The 25,657-nt window shown below is 37.0% G+C and overlaps 1 long non-coding RNA gene across 1 annotated transcript in view; it reads right to left on the reverse strand.

The window, feature by feature from the left end:
- LOC132108187 (uncharacterized) overlaps positions 1–25,256 on the reverse strand; it is a 61,814-nt gene extending 36,558 nt beyond the window's left edge. The window contains exon 1 of the long non-coding RNA XR_009424416.1: positions 24,623–25,256. This is a non-coding gene — a long non-coding RNA (uncharacterized LOC132108187). The remainder of the gene's footprint in view (positions 1–24,622) is intronic.
- Between the last annotated feature and the right edge of the window lie 401 nt (positions 25,257–25,657).

Below are 25,657 nucleotides of genomic sequence, written 5' to 3' on the forward strand. Positions count from 1 at the left end.
TTCAAGGAAGTAATACTAAAAGATTATACCAAACTTTTTAATGATGCTTTTTTTTCTTCATGAAATCAGAAAAGTTGTACCACCCTGACGTTTTTATTTCTATGCCATCAAAAGGCCAATGTCAAAATTAATTTTATTCATTTTGAATTTTTAAAGAAATGAAAAGCATGGTCGTCATATCCAAATCCCCAAGTATGAGCAACAACATTACTGACGTGTGCCTTACAGCAGGCACATCTAAATACGGATGTCTGGAAAGGCGTGAGTCAATGAAGAATCTGGATTCACACTATAACACTTTCTAAGTGGTCAAGAGAGTGTTTGATAGGCCTGCTGAATGTCATTACCATAAGAGTGAGCATTCCAGAAGCACAAAAATCAACCTGGGGTCTCAAGGGTGGAACATCTACACATATCCACACCCCCCACTGCTCCGTGAGCGAGCGCATAGCCTAGGTTATGCACATACAAGGGCACTGGGATGGCTCCAGGCTGCAGGAACTGAGGAATGTGGGTAAAATTCAGGGGGGATGGGTCAACTGCAGCTAACTGGAGCAATAGTGTGTCAGCGAAAGTGAAAAATAGAGAGCAAGACGATAGAGGGAGAGAACGAACAGGCAAACTAGGAATTAAAAGCACAATAGGAAACCAAGAAGGGAATCTGGTGAAACAGATACAGGCTGGGGTTCATGCAAGGGTCGACAGAAAAACAACTCTTCACTTTCATCAGCAACTTAAAAGTGGTGCGAAAGGATCAGCTGATTAACAGATACCAACAGTAATTCAGCAAATGTTTATTAATAGTTAAATAAATTAAGTTGTTTTATGCGTTCAGATAATTAGACATGCTAAAACAGAATTGGGTAACCATAAAAAAATATAGTGAGAAAAAATAAAACATTTCATAGGGCCCTAATCATGTAATTTTTGTTAAACTTTTATTAAATTGATTTGAAAATGTATAAGTTTCATGATTTTATTTAATTAGACTTGATTAGCTTGATTAATACACTTTAATTTAACTATTAAAAAGGAGTGGAGTGAAATTAAAATGGAAAAAACTGAATCCAGAAAATTTAACAACAGAATTTGGAAATAAATAAAATGGAATTTAGGAGAAAATTTAACAGATTTCACAGGGCCCGATTAGAGTGTTGTAATTTCAACATTTACTATTACTATTATTATTATTATTAATACTACTACTACTACTACTACTATTAGTATTTTTTGTAAATAAAGCACTATTTTAGTTTTTTTTTTTCAGTATCCATTTTAAAAACTATCGGTTAATTAATCGGTATCGGCAACCTTGCTATCGGTATCGGCAAAATCCAATATCGGTCAAACTCTAAACATAATAATAATAATAATATTAATAATAACACTTTCTCTAAGCCATGTCAGTCCCTGTTTTTGTAAAGAAAACTAAAGAACTTATAAGTGTAGAGCAAAAAACAACAACAACAACAAAAAAAAACAGTGTATTCAAAAAGAAAACAACAATTTGAGTAAAGATATTCTACTTAAACGCTTTATGTATAATGCATTATAAAAGTAATTTTAATGCATAAATCATGCCTTGCAATGCATCTTATGATGCACTATACAATCTCATGAATAATTGCAGCCACAGTTAATACATTATAACACTCATCAATTTACATAATATGCATTTTTAAATCTGTTATTAGGGGTAGGCAAGTTGACAAAATCTTAATACGATTAATTTTATTTCATTTTATTTCACTGTAACGATATATATGTATATATCACTATACAGTTATTTTTGGTTTAGTCTTTATGATATCAAAATTTTTGATACCATAGAAATTTCATAATTCGTGCCACCAGAGAAGACAACCATCCTTATAATTATTTATACAAAATATAAGGTACTACAATGCACATTATGAATACTTATAATGCATTATACACTTTAATAGCCCATTATACAAAGTCTTGTATTATTATTATTTTTAAAAACTAATTAATTTTATTTACGTTTATCTATTCACAAATATATTTACATCTTTATTTTGTAAAGATACCCCACTGGAGAATAAAGCTGTGATTCAAAAACAGAAGTTGAATATAAGATTCTTCATCCTTTTACCTCAGTTTCTGTAGATCGTTTTTTTTTTTTGTTTTTTTTTTTTGCATGCAACTGAAAACTGTCGATCAGAAATGTCACGCTATATGCAACACAGAACGAACACTACCTCAATCCTTGACATTGCAAATCACATACAAGCACAGTCAAGTAATCAAATCCAACTCTCTCAGAAGATTACATTAGCTCATTTTCCCAATGCAAGTGCACTGCAATGGTTAAAATTGGTCTTTTCACACAATCATTTTTAATATGCATTCAAAACCGCTGCCCTGCACAGCCCTGGTGAAGCGTCTGGGAAAACATGGCCCACTGTCCTGCCATTGCCATACAGTCCCAAACTGCCAAAACTAGCGAACCGCTAATGCATTCTAAAACAAGGAGAAATCACAGACCTCCTAAACTCCCCTCAAAAACCGTCAGAAAACCTCCTAATTTCTGCACTTCACCCACATCCTCCATTCATTCTGCACATCCTATACATCCTCCATCAGAGAGACATACTTAAGACTGCCCATCGTCTCCATCATCATCCGATTCCATGCAGAGAAATAGTGAGATGGGATTTGGGCTTAACTTCATTAGCTACGCCTCAGTCTGGGGCCCATAGATTATGACTAATTAATCAGCTTACTGTGGCTTAAACACCACTACACAGAAAAGAAGAGTCTTATCTGTCAACACGCTAAAAAGATTTCACTCCCATCATCTTTTCTTTCCTTAACACGCTCGACACAAATTCCTCCTCTCCGCGTCCTTTGTTGCCCAAAGATTAGCTTGACACACACAAGCGGCTGCAACACAACCAGCTGGAATGGACGCTTTAACTTGGCTGAACGCTTGTGCCTCCGAGGTGGAGATGTGAGCTGCTTTGTGTGCCGGAGTTTCTCTTGTATGCTATGATATGGTCTGTTAAGAAAGAAAAAGAACACTGAATCAAGCCGCTTGGCTAAGAGACTATAGGGACCTATGAAATCTGTTATGTTTTTGTGCATGTTTTTTTTTTCATTCTCTTTTTTTATTCCGTTTTATAATTGGAAAAATAAAACTGAAATTATCAAAAAAGGTGTCTAATCATTTTATAAAACTTCAAAAAGAGCCCCTATTATGCCATTCACAATATTGCCTTTCATACAGTGTGTAATGTGGCTCTATGTGAATGTAAAAAAAATCAGCAAAGTTGTAAAGCTGAAAGTGCATGATAAATACAATTACTGTCTCTCAAAATAAAGAATCGACTCTCTATAGCCTAAACAAGTTGTAATTCGAAACGCACTTCTGTGACGGTTACATGTCATGGGGTAACACATCTGCATAATGCACGCCTATGTTAGAACAACTTGACCCCGCCCACAAACATGTCATTCTACTGAAGAGTCATTCTAGGAGACTCCCAAATCAATATTAGGAACCTTAAAAATGGCATAATAGGGGCACTTTAACATAAAATTAACTCATTTTTTCTAAATTCTAATTTATAAAACTTTAATATTAAATAAATGCAAAAAAAAATAATTTTCTACATTTTTTTTTATTATATAGTATTTTTTCATTTAAATTATGGATTCTGTTTATAATGGTAAAAATGTAATTATCTGGCGATAGTCTTGTGGACAGCATGCCAACATACGGCGCAGTTGTGCTTTGGGTATCCCAAGTTTGAATCCCACCTTGTGGACCTTTCCCGATTCCTGTTCCCCTCTCTCTCTACCCCACTTGCTTTCTGTCATATCACAACTGTCTTATCACAAGAAAAAAAATTATCAAAAGAGATGTCTAAGCAATTTAATTCATAATGCTTTACCAAAATTAATGAATCTTTGTTTTTTTTCAAAATTCCTTTTTTCTCATGGAAAATCCGTGTTGCCCATTTTATTTTATTTATTTGTATTCCATTTTAATGGCTTAATTAAAATGTAATTATCAAAAAGGATGTCTAAACAATTAAATAATAAAAATGTAACAAATAAAACAAATTTATCTTTGTTTTTTTTTCTTAATTAGATTCAGTGTTTTCCCATTTACATTTTTATGGATTCAGTTTTTAATTATTTATTTAAAATGCAATTACTAAAAATATAACATTTAATTTATAAAATAAATAAAATAATAGTAAAAATAGTAATAAATAAAATACTTTAGTTTTTTTATCTGTTTCTTTCTCTTTTTTCTCCTGTAATTCATTTTTTTCCTCATTTTTAATTATGTTGGATTCCCTTTTAATAGTTTAATTACATTGTAATAAAAATGTGTTGAATTAAAAAAACCTAGTTTAATAATTTATTAAAATATTACAATAACAGTTCCCTTTGAAATGTCATTTTTCAGATATTACACTTCTGACTTAAAGTGCCCCTATTATGGATTTTTGAAAATAATTTTTCATGCAGTGTGTAACACAGCTCTAAGTAAAAGGAGGGGTTTGGAAAAATGAATTGTTGTTTGGGAGTCACTGAGCAAGTAAGGTAGAAATAAATGCATATTATAAGACAGTTAAAGTGTTTTTGACCTTGCATGCCTGTCAACCTGTTGTTCAGGACTCCCAAAACCAAAATATGTCCTTTCATTACCTATAATAGAGGCACTTTAAATACAAAATTTTCAAAAAGAAATGAGTTAATTAAATAAACGCATAAAAAAATTATCTTTTAAAATGCAATCAAGTTAAATGAAAATAATTCTTTAATTTTTTTGACAAACAAAGTGCTACTCAACTAAGTTTTACTGTTCAAATTAAACAGATGAAGAATTTGTAAATTCCAATTTAATGACTATTTAATGCATTTTCCGAATCAGGGATATCAAAGAGCCCAAGACCAGAGTATGTGAGATGCACAGCCAATCTGAGTTCATCACTGAATGAAGTTAACATACCAAAGACTTCACCGAGCTCTAATGCTAATGCTAGACTAAGGTGGTATTTACAGACAACAACAGGTGAATTCAAAAGACCCTGAGGAAGAGCTTGTCTGTAATTACATCAATTAAATGGGAGGCAGTAAAAGGTGCACCTTGTGACAGCAGAGGCGGGAAAGCGTGGGGCACCTCTTGCGCCAGTTGTCGTAGTTTAACCCAGACACAAAATCATGGCGGTTTTATGCCTCCGCTTCACGTTCTTTGACAGCGCTCTGTCAGCGGTTTGGAGTCTGTTTGCAGTGCTAAGAGAGATTCCTCACTCCAAGGCAGGGCAAGGCGAGGTGAGGCACGCAGAGACCCCCCCAAATGCAGAAGCCATAGTGTTTCAAGTAGGACGATACCTGTTAACATCACCCAGCCCTTCTGAAACCAGGAGTAGCAGCTTCCTGTGAACCGGTCTGTCCGGTTAATCCACACAAGTGAGAATAATGCTTCCTACACCATCAGTATTCTCGGTTTTCCCCCATTATACCGATCACTGTGAGCCATTCAATCAGATAAGGAGCTACAGTGTGAGCTAAAAATGAAACAACATCCTCGGGTCAGAGACATGCAAGATAAAGCAAAGGAAAAATGTACTTTAAAACACATGTGCCAAGATGTGTTCATGTTTCATAGGCTTTTTAAAGACTTTGATGCAAACTTCAGGAAGTTTATATTTAAAAATGGTGTAACCATTAACATTTTCTATACATCTTGAATACAGCAAACTAACACGTATGGTAAATTATAAGTCAAGTAATCAAGTAATGCGATTTTCAGTAAAAAAACGAAACATTCAAACAGCTCACTCACAGAGTAATCTTTCAGAGTGGTTTGAGACCAGCTCTGAACTGCAGGTAATAAAACATGTTAATGTAACTCTGAGTAAATAAGTTAGACAGGAGCTTCAACTACACAAAACACCGGGACACAGAGCAAACAAGGGTTTGAGATGATGGACGAGCAGGAATAGACTGAGGAAGGGAGGGAGGAAGACAAGAGAAAGCAAACAGGATCTGTAATGATTTGCACATTCATGCATCAGGGCTTATGCCAATTTGTCAGATCAGTGGACGGATGCTGAGCACAGTTCATAACCTCGCTCCATTCCAATGAAGACACAGCCCGCAGCGCCGAGCGAGACCATCATAGACTCACACACTCCCCTGGGCCTACAGTCGACCCGGTCACAAAGCAGCACATCTGCAAAGCACAGCGCTGACGACACGAGAGAACCGAACAGAAGGAGAGAGAGAACATCAGATAAGAGGGGATTTGTCCTACCCTGCAACAGTATTTTACCAAACCGATTCTCCCAAAGCCCATCAGTCCAGATCTGTGTGAGATTAAATGACTCAGCCAGAGCCCGGCTTTAACACAGCCAATCACAGGCCGTCTCTCTGCGCTGACTCTAGGCTACCTCTTCTAATCAAACAACAATAATTTTTTTTTTAAACTAGGAGATTAAACCGAACACCATTATTCTTGTGTTTCCCTCCAGGAGAGCGGCAGACTGTTGAGTGTGTGATCTGAAGATCTGCTGTTTGTAATCGCTTGCGCTCGCACCTCTTCCTCTTTTGATCCTGGTTATGTTCGTTGGTTTGTTTGGTTACCTTGTTCCACCCTGCAGGTAGTCAAGTACCCATAATGCCTATCAAAACCATCTCCGCAATCCTCTCTGTGTGCAGGATTTCTGCAATTTTTCCTCAGTCAATGTCAAATTCTCCCCGAGGCAGAGTCTCGCTCATTGACAAACAGATCTGGACATGTCGTTTCAAACAAATAACGACCAGAAACCAGGCCCTCGGAAATGTTCTCCAATAAAAGAAGCTCAATTCTGACATTTTCTGACAAAAAGTGAGCGGCACTTACCAATGCTGCTCACTGTCATAATGCTGTGTTATGTGATTGCTATGTTGGTACAGTGCTAGCTGGTTGCTCACTGGTAGTGTTAAGCAGTAGTGTATCCAGTAGTTTAATCGTTTTTTTTAAAAGGAAACCCATTTTTCACAATTTGAATTTATTCTTTAGGATCTTAATGAAAAGTCTATAACATTGGTTAAAATTTCTCAATGGTAGTGTAAAAAAACAGCCCGTTACAGTGCTTTTCCCTTTAAATGCTAATGAGCTCTGCTGACCCCGCCCCTCTGTTTCACGGGGTGATACCCAGTTCTCTGAGAGACTGTAAACTTAAGCCACATTCATCGTGAAACTTGCTAACTACCACATTATTAGGAAGGCGATTTGCAATATTCATTAAAAAAAACGTATACTCACTTGTGCTGAATCACAAATGATTTGCGTGAACATAAATGCTTTTAGGTAGATCGGGGGATGCATTCACTTCAGAAGCAACCATAATCCACTTCAGTGGATCAGATGTTGGGAGTAAATGATGACTGCTATGCTCCCACAAATGCTTAAGAGTCATTGTCTACATCTGCTCCGTCATCAAAACAATGGCGGACTGATGACAGCTCACTCAGGGCGGGTCTAAGGTAAAACACCAGTGTGAATCAACAATCGTGGGAGGAGCCTGGGTCTGTGTGACATCACACAGCCAATAATCTGAAAACAGCTTGATTTGAAAAAGGGGATATTATTTATCTGTTTTTTTTTAAAGGCACTAGGTGGTAGAATGTAAAAAGGATTGGGGTTTAAAGGCCTTATGCTGTGTTCACACCAAACGCGAATAGAGCGTCTGGCGCGAATTATTTCAATGTTAAGTCAATGCAAAGGGAGCGTCTGGAGATCTCGCAGCGCGAATGAGGCATTTAGCGCGGCGCGGAAGACGCTTGTTTGCGCGAATGATGCGAATTGACGCGCGAATTACGAGAATTGAGCATTTCGCACGATACACGCATTATGCGCGAATGGTGCTTTTTGCTCATTTAAGCATTTGACGCAAATTCGCATCTGCCGCCCGAGTTGAAAAATTTGAACTTTGGCATCAATTCGCGCTGCGTTATCCAATCAGGAGCCTGCTAGGCACTCATTCAACATGGAGGAACGACTGGTGTTGTCAGTGAGCAGTCAACCGGAGCTATATGACAAAAGTTCATATTTCTATAGAGACAGGAATAAAAAGGACCTATATATATAAAACATATTAATAGATTAATTGAATAAAGGCCAAAGATAAGAAACGTTTCGCTTTACCCCAAACAAATTATATTTTATCTTGAACCACTAAAGAGACATCAGAGCCAGCGGCAAATGTCAGAAGGTCTAGCCGAGGTGAGGCTGCTCCCGGTGGATACATGATCACAGAGCTCCCGCTGATCGCATGGAGTTCATCTACTGTATATTTGAGTTTAAAACAACTACATTCTCGCCTGAAATACTTTTAAAACTACATTTCATGACATGATAACAGTAATATTTAGAAAATTATCAGAATAAAAATAGTGGTTGAAAATGCTGCGTGAACTCAGCTTGCAGAAGCCCCCCCATGACACGAATTCGCGTCTGTTGTGAATTTCACGCGCAAATTATCTCAAAATGTTCAAGTGGCAAACTAGACGCGGTAGACGCGAATTTGACACTCTATTCGCGTTTGGTGTGAATACAGCATTACAGCTAGAAATAGGGCAATAATGGAATCCAGTCATAATTTAATTTTTTGTATAACACGGAATGTGACAGAAATTGCCAAATTTTGGATGAAAAAATTAAAATTAGATCAGTTCACTTATATCAGATCACTGCACAGCACAAATATAAATCCTGTATGTTCTGAATGTCTGTGTAGATGCACCTTTTTTTTTTTTTTTTTTACTAGTTTTGTTTACTACACACAGTAGTAGGTTTTTAGTGGCAGTGGGAACATAGTTTCATGCCACAGAGCTTCTCTTAAACCAGAGACAGTAGACAGACTTGTGTTCTTAGCTAAAAACTTGTATAAAAAAAAAAAAATATATATATATATATATATATATATATATATATATATATATATATATATATATATATATATATATATATATATATATATATATATATATATATCGCCCAGGCCTAGTTTGAAATTGGTTTTATAGGTTTTGTCCAGTCGTGCTGTCACACACTTGAAGTATTCGGCCAATCACAATTCACTGGACAGCTGGCCAATCAGAGCACACCTCGCTTTTCTGACCTATGAGCTTTGTGAAAATCAGTGCGTTTCAGAAAGGCAGGGATTAGACGAGCAACAATAATGTACAGTTTTTGAACCTTAAACTGCATGAACCCATTTCATTACACCAAATAATGTTATTTTTAGCAACGTCATATGACCCCTTTAAAATAAAAAGATACCTAACAAACTAATAAAAATAGGCAAAACCACATAACAAAATTACCTTTCATTAATTATAGTAAATTTAAATTAATATCAGCAATAAATCTATTTCAAATTATTATTATTAACAATAATAGCATATAAATAGTCAAATGAGCCAGAAGTCATTATGATATTCTGGTGCCCAGATATGGATGTATTAATGGACAGGCATAAATCGTACATACACAAAAAATAATAGCATGCCTCTCATCACATAATATAGGGCATCATTCACGTCTGTAGCTCAAATGGTGCAGGACAAGGTACACTCTGAAAAGTCTAACATTTAGTGTTATAAAAACATATAGGTGATAGAAGCAGTGATGCCCGCCTTAGCAAACACCACTAATAATTGACAAAATGGGGTGTAAAGCAGCTACACAGCCGAAGGAATGGAGGCATGACATCAGAGGGCTGTGATTTTCAGAGAAAACTGGCATGACAGCTGCACTCGACATTTTAAAGGTCAAGGCATCGCAGCAAATCCAAAGGTACATTTTTGTAAGCTTTGCCCACACCACAGGGAATCGTTAACAAACAAAAGGCCCACGCTCCCCCAGGACCTAGACAGGATCCAACAGCCAAACCGCACAGATCCTGTGTCTGTCTTTTAGCAGTGATGTGAAAAAAAAAACCAACAACAAACAAAAACAGAACACCAGGACTGGTTTCCTCCTGAACTGCACTAAACCCAATGCAGACTCACTTCTCCCCTCGACCACTCCAGATCAGGGTTCCTCTCACCCCTGCCCCTACGGTGAGCAAGAGAGAGAAGGGGGTTTTGGATTTGCTTGGTTAGATTTGCACAAAGCCTGCTCCATGGGACACTGCAGGAAATGCGTGATTACAGTCTGTTTTTGCCCTCTTTCAAACATCCTTGTTTGTTTGGCTTACACGGAGGCTAGTCACAAATGTAATGAGGAGAAATGCATGTTGACAACAAGTCTCAGAGCCTTCGCATGGTGACTCATCCAATCTGGACCGGTTATATCAACAGAAAGAGTGGGCGGCGCAGAGACCCGTCCCTCTTTTGCACGCCCCTCTTATTGCAGCTCTTGTATCACATATGCAGCATAGAAACGCAACAAGAGCTGGGCCGTACCGGACCAACTGCATTCCACCACTAATGTGTTTTTACATGACAAGGTACATGCATTCCCCTGAAATTCATCAAAACCACAAACTATCATTCTTCATTCTTATTTAGAGAACTTCTCTTGACGACAACATATTGTGTCTAGTACAGCTAGTATGTTGCTGCACAACCCTGACGGTGTTTTGAGTTCTACTGTCAATGAGTGTCGAGGATAAGGACAACTTTAAAACATGTATTCATGTTGGTTTCATATGGTTTTGAAAATCATTTAATGAATTGAGTGTCATGTGGTGTAACCACCAGTAGGGCTGTCACTTTTAGTTCGAAAATCGATTGCACAATCGATCGGACCAACCAAAAAAAGTTTCGAAAATGAAAATAGGGAATCGATTTTAACCAAATATGTACACTATTAATTTTAAAATAATTAAACAATAAAAAATATACATGTAAAAAAACTCACAAACAAGCAGAAAAAGAAAATAAAGAAATCCGAAAGTGCAGTATGCCTTGTGAAAACTAGACAGAAAATACCAGCAATTTTACGCGCCTATAAGACCCAGTGACGTCGAAAGCGACCTCTTATGCTGCGTTCACACCAAACGCGAATAGAGCGCCTGGCGCAAATGATTTCAATGTTAAGTCAATGTAAAGATGCGTTTACGCGCGTCTGGAGGTCTCGCAGCGTGGTAGACGTGAATTCACCTCATTCGTGCATCTAGTTATAGGAGATTCTGAGTTATGAAAAGGACTATTGCAAGCTGACAGCGACCGGCTTTTGTGGTGGAAAATTGGCAGTAATACCCCCACCTTGCGCAGCTGTACCGGAGTGTCCCTGGGACATCAGTGCGGTCGGAGCGCGTCTTCTCAACAGCTGGACATACAGTGAATAAACCCCGAAAATGAAAATGCTCTGGACCCCGAAAATGTTGATCGACTTGTTTTCCTGTCCAATAAATTTGTAACTTTTTGCGCATTTCAATATGCCTGCCTAGTGCCGCCTAGCCTAAGTGTCGGTTTGAAAATGGATTGAATCATTATTTAAAATAATCTTGGAGATTTTTGACTTGCCTAAATCATAAATGCAGCCGGGTTGAAGCCTGCAGTGATGTTTTTCTTTTGTTATGGCAGCCGTCCCCTCTGCATATATCTTTTTTCGAGAATGTTGCACTCCTGTTGCGGTTTGTTATTCTGCACTTCATGCCAACAAATAAGAAATATTGCTGACTTTTGCGTTTCCAGTGCTCTTTTTACGTTCGTCCGTTATTCGGCGTTGAAAAAGGAAACGTCTTTTTTTTGAGACATGGAAAATCGATTTTACAATCAATTCAACGAACACTTATGTCTTAAAAATCGAAAATGATTTTATCACAAAAGTGACAGACCTAACCACCAGTGTTGTTATTGTTAACTAAACCAAAAAAAAATCTTGTTCCTTGGTTGAAATAAAGCTGAAATAAAATATAAAAATATTAGATGAAAAATTTAAATGATAATTAGAAATGTTGCCTTGGTAATTTAATGATATAAAATAGGTTTAAGCTGAAGTACTAATAATAATAATAATAATACTAATATATATATATATATATATATATATATATATATATATATATATATAGCGACACAGAAATATAAAAAGTAAAACAAAAGCAAATCAAAAATGGTTACATTCAAAAAAAAAAAAAATCTAATTAAAAACAGTAATACAGTTGTATATAAATAATTCCATAACACCGGTAACCACCAAGATAAAAGTAATTTTTTTTTTTCATTACACCATGAAAACAAGTGACTGTAAATCTTAAACATTATTTTCAAAATTAAGTTTTTGAATTAGATTTTTCAATATAAGGTTATTTTTTTTTTATGGGGGGGGGGTCAAAATATTAATGCATAAATGTGCATTATGTTTCAGGGCAGTTGCATCTGACAATTAACACCTTGAACTAACCTCGCCTTTAAAAGGTTTTAAGAATTTTAAAATAAAAATAAAAATAAAATATTTTAATATTTTAAATATTTTTTTGCCCTTGACACAGTTATGAGGGTCTGCAGGGGTCCTCTCTATAGCCCTATTCGGACGGGACTAGTTTTCTAAACTACGTTTGAGTTTCAATTCTTACCACCTGTCGTCTGAGATTTTCATGTACCAATTCGGACGGGACTAACATCTCGGTGTTTATTACAGAAGTGGGAGGGTCTGATTTGTGCATCTGGGCGTCACAGAGATCACGCGCTCCGTATGCGTGCATTGCATTCATTCAGAATGATTGCCATTAGTATTATTACACAATAAATACTAACTTAAATGGCTAGAATAGCAAAAACATGTTAATGTGTGGTTCCTTTAGTTTAACTTGTTTTCCTTTTTTGTGTAGTAGGCTAAACCTACCGTATGTTTAATTTTCATAAAGGTACATATGTAATTGAAACATCAGGTGATCTTGCTATTGATTTTATTATTTGTATTATTTTTTTATTATTATTTATTTGCCGGTAAGCAAATATATCAAACATGCGCAGGGTAAGAGCATCTACGGTAATTCACGTTGGCCAAAACACACAGGGAAACGCGTTGTGAAATAAAATATCACCGCCATCACAGACATTCGCATTCGGATGGATTAGTTTTCTCAGAGGATTACTGAGTATGCTGAAAAACTGTAGGTAATTTGCTCTGGAATTATCACAGAGGTTGTGTGAGAAAAACACAGACGTGGCAGATTCGGACGGGATTAAAATCACCAATTACGCCTGTGAAACACAGATTTCTCTAACGACCCCCTGTAAAACTAGTCCCGTCCGAATAGGGTTTATGATATAATTTCCTCTTTTACATTTGTTCCCGTTTTTGTTCAGTTAAACCACATGACTTTGATTTGCCAAAGAAAAATACAATAAAGATGGTTATTATTACTGAAGTATTTTTCAACCTTTTTCTCAGCCTTTTCTTCCTTTTAGCATGATAATTGCATCACTCTGATATTTTTGACTTAATACCACAAAAAATATATTTTACATGAGAAAAGTTGATCATAGAAGAGTAAATCAATAGATCAGGACTCATCATGCAGGGAACCTCTTATTGGTTTTCAACAAAGCTTGTCATCTAAGGGTGGGTTTTTGGTTTATAGACACTCATTTCCCTTCTGAACAGTTTTTAATTTTGCCTGCACTTCACAGCTGATTCTCCAGATAAAGCTCAAGCTCTAAGCCAACATAAAACAAGGCCCTAAAAATTGATTTAAGTTACATATAGATCCAACAAAAGGTGCAATAACTCTCCCGTCACATGTCTTAAATGTAATAACTATTATTACAGTGGGAGTGAGGTTGAGAGTGCTCCTGACATTTGAAGTAATTGTTCTTTGTGGTCTAGTAGTCCCTGAGGCAAAGGTCGTGACGTTCCTGTGTGTCGCCTTGGATCCTGACAAGCCATCTGCTTGACACCAAGGCCGACTACAATTGTTTTTTTAAATGCTACACTTGGAGCAAGAGTTAAAAATATCAGAAACAGAACCCAAAGAGGCAACAAATCAAGCTCTCGCTGTACAAAAGCAGCTAACATTTTGAAAATGTGTTATAGTTATATGACAGCTCTGGAGCTTTCAATTTCCAGCCAGATTGCACAGATAACCGTTTAGGAACTGGAAGTAGAACTAAATAAACACAAATCTATTCCCTCTTGTGAGAAGCCATATGGAAGTGCTGAAATAAAGCGAAAGCCCTTTTCCGCCAGCCTGAGAAGCACTTGACTTGCTGTCTCATATGAATCTCATCCATCTTCCCAGCCATGACGCTGCTCGTTTTATAGCTCCTTTCCCACTTGCCGGCGATAGCTAAGTGTGACCAAGATGACAAGCCGTTGCAGGGGCGCTCGATAACACCAGGCCCAGCACCTTTAAGCAACGCAGCACTTACTCATGAGCGAGCGGCCGGCCGGCACTGTCGCCAGATAAGGAAAGAGCTGGCCAGATAAAAAAAAATGCTCCCAAATGGTTCTCTTATCGCATGATGTAAGGAGATGTGTTGGTCAGCAGATGGATCACCTAAGATTATAGACGTGATATTGCATAGCTTTTCAGTGAACTGCGGCTCAGTGTAGTGTGAAGCATGTGAAGGAGATTTACTACTAATCACAGAACCGTGATTTTGTTTTTTTGTTAAATATGTCAGTTTCTAAAGAGTTCACTGCTTATAGCTTGACACAAGTGCTCTTATTGTTAACTAAAACGAATTAAAATTAAGCTGAAATCAAATAAAATATAAATATTAGATGAACTTTAACTTATCGTTAACTAAAACCATTCAAATTAATTTCTTCCACTGAAATAAAGCTAAAATAAATAAAGTGTTAATTAGAAATATTGCCTTAACAGCAAACTGAAATAACTTTAATAAGTTTAAGTCGTAGTAATAAAATGACAAAAATTTTAAGCTAAATGAATGCTTGAAAATCTGAAGAAACAAATAAACAAACACGGATAACAAAAGCACAATAAAATGTAGCAACAAAACAAACAAAAAATAATATAAAAATATATTCAGATTTAAAATATATATACAATAAAAGTGTATAAATAACACTAAAATAACAATGCTCAAAACTAGCTTGAAATGTCACAGTTAAATGCCACAGCTGTCCAGTGGTGGTGCTTTCTAAACATTTTAATTAAGAATTTATGGTGCAATCTAAGCACATCAGGTTGTTCGGCTGCTAATTAAAGTGTCGCTGCTAAAATATCAAAGCTAAAAATTAAAATGTAAAAAAAATATTATAATAAAATGGCTACACTTGTCAACTATTCAGCTGTCTAGCTGACTATCATGATCCATCCCTAAACGAACAGGACCTCCTTAAGACCTTAAAACTAGTTTGTACACCACAGACTTGTTGATATTGCTATGTAGTTCAGGGGTGGTGATGGCGCAGTGGATAAGACAAATGCACTTGGTGTGAGAGACACGGGTTCGAATCCACTGTGAGACACCAATGTGTCCCTGAGCAAGACACTTAACACCTAGTTGCTCCAGAGATTTGCGACCTCTGACATATATAGCAATTGTAAGTCGCTTTGGATAAAAGCGTCACCTAAATGTAAATGTAATGTTCTGTAATTATATTACAATTACAGTAAATATGTAGTCCCATTAGTAAAATTTAGGCAAAATTTTGCAGGCTATAATGGTCTTTCGCCCTCATGCACGCATTTCTGTTAAAATGTCTGGATTTCGACCACAAAAATTTGCCGAACAACATTAAATCAGACCGAAATCAAGGCACCCTAGAGACCTGTGCAACAGTTGTGATTATTACTCAGACTGCTTCTTCTTTTTCCAACCCTAATTTTATTCAAACACTGTCTGCCTCCGAGGTCATTTCAAGTCGGCCAATTGCTTCACTCCACCCTTGTGGTGACTGAATTCGCTCAGTAAGCACTGGGCAGTGTTAAAGGCCACTGCAATCGTAACGAAGTTTCTGCGAGCAGACAGCCTCATCTAACAGCTTCTGACAAGGTGCTGGCCTGCTGGCACCCCGGGCGCCTGCCGGAGTTAAAGCACAGACGTAAAGAGATGGGAAGAGGGAACTGAGATTAGAGGACCACTGCAGGAACTCATGATAATATAATGCCTTCACTCGTTCACACATTTGGGCATTTTCAAACCCCCTTCTCTCATGACTGCTCATCTTCTCATGATTAAACCTGCCATATCTAATTATACGTTACACTGCAGTGACTTTCTTCCTCCATTTCTGCCTGGCAGGTGGAAATGCGAGTCACAGTTTAAGCTATAAAAGAGTTTCTAAACGGCAAATGAAATTTAATTTATTTTTATCTGGAAAAAGTCATAATCAAGAAGACTACTTGTAGTCTTTGGAGCTCTACTTGCACACATCAATGACGTACTAGAATGCCAAGTAAAAAGAAAAAAATCTTTTAAAAAAAATCTAGTATTTTTTTTTAAGCTTTAAGAAAATGAAAAACTTTAAAGTTTTGAAAAGTTAATATTATGTAGTGCAACCATTAAAGTTATCATTTTTATATGCTGATTATTCTAATATGACTAATATTAAGAAACATTTCTAATTATATAAACATTATTATAAATGCTGAAAGTTGTGCTTCTTAATTTATTTGTGGAAATCGGGATGCATTTAATAACAAATCATAAATAAAGTTCAATAGAACTGCATGCATTTTAAAGAATATTTTGCAACATTAATAAAAAAAAGAAAACTATATTGGTATAAAATACTTTAGTGTCACATTTCATGAATGTAAAGTGTCCTTGCTGAATAAAAGGTTTATATAACGACGTGAAAATTATATATTTTAAGAGCATTACTGACCTTGACAGAGACTTTTATATTCTGCATGTAGGTTGGACCACATGACTTTGTTGGTCACACCAAATGACTCCAGGTAGTTTTTTTCAAATTAATAATAAGAGAGTAAGCCTACTTAAACCACCTCAGGTTTACGTTCTTTTAATAACATTATTTCTTAAGCATATCAGTTGCACCACCCTGACATATGCGATTCTATAATACAGAGACAAACCACATGTTCATTATAGAAGGTTGTATTTAAGCAATAGTGTAAATTGCATTTTTACTACATTTTTAAATAAACTGACCGATCTGAGAAAGAAAAGCAAGTCGTTGACCCATAAAATGGATGCCAAACGAAGCACACATTTTTAATTTTGATGAACCGTTGACCGTTAGCAAATTATAGCCGAAGGAACAGAGGTATGTAATAATGTTCATCCCCCACAGAGAGGCCTAACATCCAGCTAAGCCCTTTCATATGGCAGTCTACAACCCTTCTCTCCTTGTTTTTTCACTTACCTCCTACCAGGGGCATCTCTGATGGACATCCTGCAGGAAACAGAGTGCGGCTAAAGGAAAGAGGGGAATCCCAACAATCGCAAAGTAGCGACAAAAACTGCAAGGGCAACTCCAGAGGAAACGGAGGCTGAAAAGTCAAACAAAGAAGGGTGACTGAAAAAAAAAGTATTTTATGGAAGTCACATTCCGAGTGTTTTCTTCCCTATGATATAAAAACAGCAAACACTGGAAACACCAAAACATGTCATAAATCCCAAAAAACTGTGGTGAGTGGGAGGAGGGCAGGAGGCTGTGGCGACAATCCACTCGTATTTCTCTGGCTTGGTGTGAACCAAATACTCACATACCCAAAGCCCAGAAATACAGACGCAAAGAGAAATAGCTTCAGTTTGGCGGGAGGACGCCACGTCTGTGGGAGGTGAAATTCCTGAAGGTTACAGAAAGTTCTTCCTGTGGGCCATCTTTGCTCGGTTTCTGCCTGTCTCTCTTTCGTTTCGCAGATGCTCTCATCTGAAGGTAAAATGCCGAGTCACTGAGAGCTGCACTCAAGGCCACAGGAGTGGCTGGAGACAGCAGAGAGACTGATTATTGACAGAATGCACATTGCTGATTCGCACGAGCCAATGCAGTTTCTGGGAACAGGCACCAGGGAAAGGGTTGGGAGGCTGCTTTATGAATGTATAACGCTACCAAACCATTTCATGAGAGCTTTTGTACATTGATGCCTACACTTGGGCTGCATCCAAAATTGCACACTTCCTTACTAGATAGCAAAACAGTAGTAAATCTGAATTCACAGTATTCTTAAAACAGCAGGCGAAAAATTCCCGAATTACCTGTTATTTTCAGTCAGATTCTAAAGTGCTCATCAATGGACACTTTACTATCCCACAGTAGAGGAGTTGTGAATGGCACTGAAGTGACGTAACTGAAGTGGGTAGGTCACATGACAATGATAACATGACATTCATTATTACATTCATATGTCACGTTCAAGTCGTGTTGGAAATATTTATTTTACTGATATGTTTCTGTATATGAAAAACTGTATTGTATGTATGAGCTCAAAACACATGAATGCCACCACAATAATTCCATAAATGAAGTGCAATTTGTTTTTAAATGGACAATCCAACTAGCTAAATTGCATGAGTAAATTATGATACAATATAACTGGATAAACAGCACATTCATAAATTAAATAAAAGCATAAAAAGATGCACATTCTTTATGAATTTGTAGAAGTAGAATTAAGAAACATTGAATCTGTTGTAGAAAAGGTACATAGCCATCTTGCACAGACCAAACTCATTGTATATCATTATTACGACTTCCCAAATTGTTAATGCAAACTTGCCAGGGAGATTCAATTTAGGACAAAGCCTAGGAAACTAAAGCAGAAATGCTGATAGCAAAGGTCACACCCAAAGAGCCTCCAGGAACTTCTTCGCCATGGACACCATTCTTTAAAACAATGTGTCAGGCAATTGTTGTAAAGTGCTTTAGCGGGCGATTCGAAACCCTCTGACAATAGAAAGCTGCCCGCTGTTGATGTGAGGGTTGCCACCCCCTCTTAAAACTCATGGTAATGTGTGCATTTCTCCCGAACGCAAATGAAACTTCTAATCAGAGTCATTTTCTTATCAATTCCAGGACATCTAGACACTACTGGGGGCTTCTGGGTAATTTGCAACCATGTTTAATGCAGCATTTCTTACCACACAGAGAATCTCTCGTTGTTGCCCACTATGATCAAATGCATCATGTCAAGAAAAATAACAAGGGGGTGGGGGGGGGGTGTTAGGAGCAGATTTCCTCATGGAAATTCAGATACTCATTAGAAAATGCCAGTTTCCTTTCCTTGTAATGCCGACTCAAACAAGGCAGCAATTCAGAGCAGAAGTGGTGTAATCTAGGGAATGCATGTTAAACCAGCTATAATTAGCTCTTTACATTATCAAACACAACCCAATTCTCCATTCAATTCATGCTCACTTTTTCCTTAAAAAGTTTTTTTCCACTTTTTACTCAAACTGTGTTCAGGGTTTCATTCATGTGTCAAAGACAACGTCTGCCTGTGTTAATATGACTTTCAGGTCACTCCAAGAAACATAACAATCCTGTGGAAACTAAGATTGTGTCACAGTGCCATAGCTGGTCAATGCTTTTAGCGGGCGCCCACATCTCAGCCATCTGCTTGTTTTTCCATACAAACATAAAGACTCTGCAGCCTAAATAAAGCTCAGATTCCTGTGTAAGAGAGCAGACATCTGAAACAAATACTGTTTACGATAAACAATCTTAGGATATAATTAAGACAAGGACATGACTACACTTTTACATTAGAAGTTGGGGAGGAAGTTGAGGTAGTTTGCCATGTAGTGAAACATCAGCAAACCAAATGTATTTGGCCAAAAGAAAAGCAAACAAAATGTAATTTTCGGGTTCAGGAAAACATTAATTTTAGATTAAATTATAGACATAATAAAAACTTTAATTTTGTTACATTTTATTTTGGTCCATAGTTATTGAGAAGGTTTTGTTATGCGGTTACTAAGGTGTTCAGATTGGTTGAAAAATTAGCAAAGTTAAAAGAAAGCTTAACCAAAGACTATAGAATACCCAAGACGTGACATTTTTTTTGAATGGGAAAAATGCAATGCTCAATATGGCCGCACTATTGAACGAAGCTCCGCCTTCTGAGCAAAAGAGCCAATCCCTAATCAGCAAAGTCAGCACATCACTGCATTAGAAGTCCCGGTTGCCATAGAAACAGTAGGCATTTTGAGATGCGCGATTTTGATTGGGATGCCGACTGGCTGCTCTAGCCTGAACAATACGCTTTTTTAATGCAATTTGAGCAAAATAAACAACAATTATGATTCAGTTGCTGTCAGATATCCTTGGTGATTTCAAATACGAAATTTAATCATAAGCTTGGTGAACATTTTAAGAGAATTTGATGTTTCCCATGCAAAGAGATAGGAGCTGCATTTGCACGCCCGAGAAGCGTTTTAAAGATGGCCACGGAGTTACATGAACTGTCTTAAACAAACTTTGGCTTGACTTAAAGAAAGTACCTAGTTACAAAACAAAACACGTGGCAAAAGTAACTTTCTACATGTAAACTTCATGTTGTTCATGTGTTGTTCAAAACAAATTTATTTATTGAAAAGAACTGACAAAGAAAAAAGTATTAATTCTCAAATCAGACAAGACTAGTTCCATTTACTAACAGCTGACAGAAAAAAATGCACTTGATTTAGTAAATATTGCTTGATAAAATGAAAACTATCACACTAAATGTTTAAATACTTAGGCCTAATAATTACTAAAATAGGTCTACCACTAAAAACCTACATTATTTCGAAACTATCAATGCTACTACTGAGAAACGGATCTTTGCTATTTGTAGCAAAACTATACACCCAACATTGTTTCAGGGTGGTTGCTAAGGCTAAAGGTTTGTTTAAATCCCAACCCTATGAGTATGAGCAATAGTGATGCTTGCCTTAGCAAGCACAACTAATTATTCAGTCGTGACATGCTGAATTCAAAGAGAAAATGGAACTGGAAAAATAAATGAGAAGGATTAAATTACCAATCACCCTTTCTGCAATGTTTGGCAAGTGGACAGGTCTTATGGGCCAGACATTTGGCAGATGAACAGTGGCTAGCACTGTAGGCACAGCAAAAGGGCTTAGATAGATCACAGATGCTTCTGTTCGCAAATCACACATATATTAGTAAAGGTGGAAAGCATTTAGAAGATGTGCTTGTCCAGCAAATGTCCCTATTAATACTAATACAAAGTACAAATGACTCAATTTCATGCTTATTATGGCCAAATCTACTGCTGCGGCTCCAAAATAGCACATACGATGCCTGGACTGGACTGCATAGACGTGACAGGCTCACGTTAGCTGAAATATATATGCGAGATAAGGTGAACGGGGCTGAGGAATTAGAGATTAAACTCTCTTAAGCCCATGACGTTTATCAAGCGTTTCCATCGCCTGTCTCAAAATTGTTTGTGAATTTCTGGGAAAGCAAAGCTGCTCCTACAAAAGATTGCAATCACGTCTCTCTGCCTTCTGTCTACCTGTTCAAAGTTTTGGAGACAATACACAACAACAAATCACTTCAGATTCTGCACTGAATTCCAAAGCAGTCATGGGGGAAACTCCCAAAAATTACAATTCGGTCATCATTATCACACTCGTGTTTTTCCAAACATTCACGTCTCCAGCGAAGCAGTTATAGAAGAATTTCCAGTCTGCTCTTTTCCATTCAATGAAAGTTTGTAGCCTAACCATAAAGGAAACATTTAAAATGATATGAAGGTAAATAAATGACAGAATTATACTTTTGGTTGATCTTTCCCTTTAAAAAAAAACACTCACTGTAAAACCATTACCCGACTCAACTTTTAACCTTTACTTAGAGCACATGCAAGGAGAGGAGAAACATGGCGGTTGTGTTTGAAGCCCGAAGAGTTTGATTACGTTGAATCCTCCTGCATTCTTCACATTTCAGTCGTGGGGTCTGCGTTCAGAAAAGAAAGATCATAGGAAAGAACACATGCTTCCCTTGAACAATTTAGAGTCTCTAAAGTTCTGGTTTTGTAACAGAAAGCCAGTGTAACAAGTATGAGCTTAATTAAGCATGTACAGGAATACAAGCACATGCCATCCAAGGACACTGTTTAGAGGAATGTACTTCCACAAGCCACCAAAAGAGAATCAATTGCCAATTCTGATAAGCACTCATGAGTGAGATTTTACTCACAGACAACAGAATGTCTCATCTACTGACTCTTTTTGGCAGTTTATCTGGCACAAATACCTAAAAGGGTTAGTTCACCCAAGAATTCTGTCATTTACTCACTTTTATTTAAATCCAAACCTGTATGACTGCCTGACAGAAAAAGACAAAAAGCTATTTTAAAGAATGATAGGGTCCAAACATCATTGAATCGCACTGGCTTTCATTTCAAACTATCCAACCTAAACTCGTGAGAAAACCTAACTATTCAGTCCACTATTTGGAGATGCTGATTTCGTACAAAGTCATTTGTATCATATGTATAATTTTTTTGAAAAAAAAAAAGCATGAAGGAGCACCTCTAAATGTAACTGTCGTACAAATTAGATGTACTAAATGTAAAAACGTAAAACAGTTACGAATGGCATTTGGAGTGTGTTGAAATATCACCGTTTGTGTTACACAAACGAAAGAATGACATGATTGTGAGTAAATGATGACAACATTTTAATTTTAGCGTAAACTATCCCTTTAACTGTCCTGTAAAAGTGCCAAATAATAACTGAAATGAGTTTTTCTGCCAACAGTCGGATGGGGAATGGCCCCAGAGTTTGACTGAACAGACATTCCAGCCCTTATCGTTCATTCCTGGTTTGATGAACTTTCATCTGCATGACTTTATCTGAGGAACACCGACTCATTGTTACTCAATCAAGCACAGTCAACAAATTCCTCACCGTCTGACCTGCGCACTCACTGATATTCTTGTGTATCTTCCAAGCTGCATCAAGTCTTCCCTGAAGCAATATCAATATGATTCAATTGATATAACGTTGCCAAGAGGGGGTTAAAACTGATTCCCCTGAACACAGGAAGTCAACACATCACTAAAAGGTTTCAGCTAAGGACAACAGTCTAATCTATTGCACATCTGATGTTGAGGTCATCAAGCACACAAACAACAGTTTGACATATTTACAACATATTACAACAACATGGACTGTGTCAGATCAAATCTAGGCAGAAATTTACAACAGCTCGATAAACAATAATCTGAAAAGGATTGGTAAGCGTATCATGTGTACTGATATCAATACATCAGCCAGGTCAATTTATAGGATATTTTGTAATTCTGACATCTGCATTGGGATGTATGTATAATATAAGTAATGCAAGCATCATTATTCTAGACAATATTAACTCAAATTCACTATAAGAATTTTTTGAATTATCAAATGAATCAGCTACTTCTACTTCATCTATAAATCAGCCAGATATCAGCCATGCCAATAATCTTTAAGCATTGAATATTGGCTAATTGAGTGCCTTACAATATGGAATAAGCTAGTTCCTACTGCAAAACACTGTAACATCTGGAGTCTGAAATCCTAGGGGTCTGCATCTTACTCAATTTGATGCAACTTCAGCCCACGACGATATAGATGACATAAATGAACATAACAGATTTGGACTGCTTTTTATGAAAAGTTCAGTATATGCTTCTCTGGTCATGTTGAACTACAGTGCAATAGGTCAGGAATGGGCTTCAAACCAGTTCCCCAGCCTGTTGTGAATGTACAGGGAATAGGTCACTACCAGCTGTTTTTGGAACGTCACCAGCTAGAGGATTATTCAACCAAAGTCAAACCTTCCTAAAAAAACTCTATTCTCTTAGGCTCAAGATTAATTATAAACGAACACTTATACATGCACAGCATTTTCCGATTAAGGTCTATTTTGGTCGATTAAGGCTATTTTGGTCAATGCTTTATTCTGAAATAGGTGTTTATAATGTAAACATCATAATCCAAATCAAGTCAAGCGTATTCTTTTACAAAAATATTTGACAGGCCATTTACTATTGTAGTCATTTTAGACAGTAATCAATTAATTAAATATTTCCATTACAAAAAAAGTGATTTTAACAAATAAAAAATGTGATATTTCCAAAAAATACATTTTTTGTGGATGTGAAGATTTTGTTGTATATTCCGAATAAGTGACTCAAAATTGTTTAATTAACCGGAATTTTGGCGTAATCCAGTTATGTGATTTATTCTAATGTTAACATGAGTCTTAAATAAACAGAATATAATCAAATTCAGAATACATATAAAGCACCGTATCAGATTTAAGTCAAAGTATCCGTGCTTCATTTGTGTGATGCCAGACAATCGTTCACCCATCTCAGTTTACACAAAACCCAGCAACGATTATGATCTTACAGGCTTTGGTTGTCTTAAACCAATTTACCAGAAATTATTTTTAAATGTGTAAAGACTCTTCTGAACCTTTCATTTGCCACATACTGCCTGTCAGCTGTAAGGCTGTGTATCTGAGCACGGATGTGAGAGCATGTTTAAAGCCAAATGTATAACAAACTCCTGATCTAGGTGAAGGAATATGAAACCAATCACAAAATATCACATGCAAACCAGTTTTGCTTAAACAGAATAACAAATCTACATACGCTCCTCTAGTTTCCTCTCAATAAATAGTTCAAGTTTGCATAGCCTTACAGGATCCCAGAATTGGGAAATGTAGATGAAGGAAAAGAAAAAGACTGGCGCATACCACAGCACGCCTCCCTCTCTCTTCTCTTGGACTCCTTTATCTGCAGCAGTAACCGGCTCAGAAATTCATCAAGATGAGGAATAACAATAATACTAGTCCCATAAACATCGGCCTTTCGCTTCTGCAGCTGTCCGATCGCAATGCAATCTCTTCTTTCAGTGACTGATTGTATTCTGAAAGTTTTCAACAATCTGGTCTGTGGTTCTCTTCCCGAACGCAGCACAAAAGACAAAAAAGCATCGAGGAAAACCCAGACAGGAATATCAGATCACTGTTTCTTAATGGAAAGGAGGGGGCGTTGAAGGACAGAGAGGGAAAAACAGCCTTGTGTCGTTGTGTCTTCCCTTGGGTTCACCACGTTGTTTGAGCACTTATAATTTCCTTTGTTGTGTCCAAAACATCTCGAGTTGTCCATATGTTTATCACACATTTCCGCCGTCGGCACGCGGTCTGTGCGGAACAGCGCGAGTCTCCAGCGGAAAGAAAAAGACTTCTCCCAGCATACAGGCGAGATTCAGTGACGGAGCGCGTGTGAATGTGTGTGTTAATGTGTTTTTTCGGCTTCCCAATAATGGCGGCCCTTCTCCTGTTTTCGGTCTCTCCTCCCTCCTCTGTAGTCTCGCGCATGGACACAATTACCGCACACACACACACACACACACACACGGGCGCGGGAGCTCACACACGGTTATTATTATTATTAGTATTATAAGGCCAGCATACGTAACTAAATATGCTGTTATCAGGGTGGAATTAGGACTGGTGTTATAATTGTTGCTTTTTCTTATGAAAACAAATAAGATGCTAGTCAGTAACAAACATTCTCCACAGAGGAGAGGATTGGAGAGTTGCCACAAGGGCTCAATCTCAGAACTGTACAAGGTTTGAGTCAAAAGTCCAGGCAATCAGCCTCCAAATGTAAATAATAAATCAAATAAAAGATAAAATCAAGTAATTAGAAAAGGTTTTCTTTCTTTCGTTTTTTTTTTTTTTTTACAAAAGTATATAATTAAATGATTTATTTATTTATTTAAA

The sequence above is a fragment of the Carassius carassius genome, chromosome 28 (genome assembly GCF_963082965.1).
Source record: "Carassius carassius chromosome 28, fCarCar2.1, whole genome shotgun sequence".
NCBI classification, from domain to species: domain Eukaryota; kingdom Metazoa; phylum Chordata; class Actinopteri; order Cypriniformes; family Cyprinidae; genus Carassius; species Carassius carassius.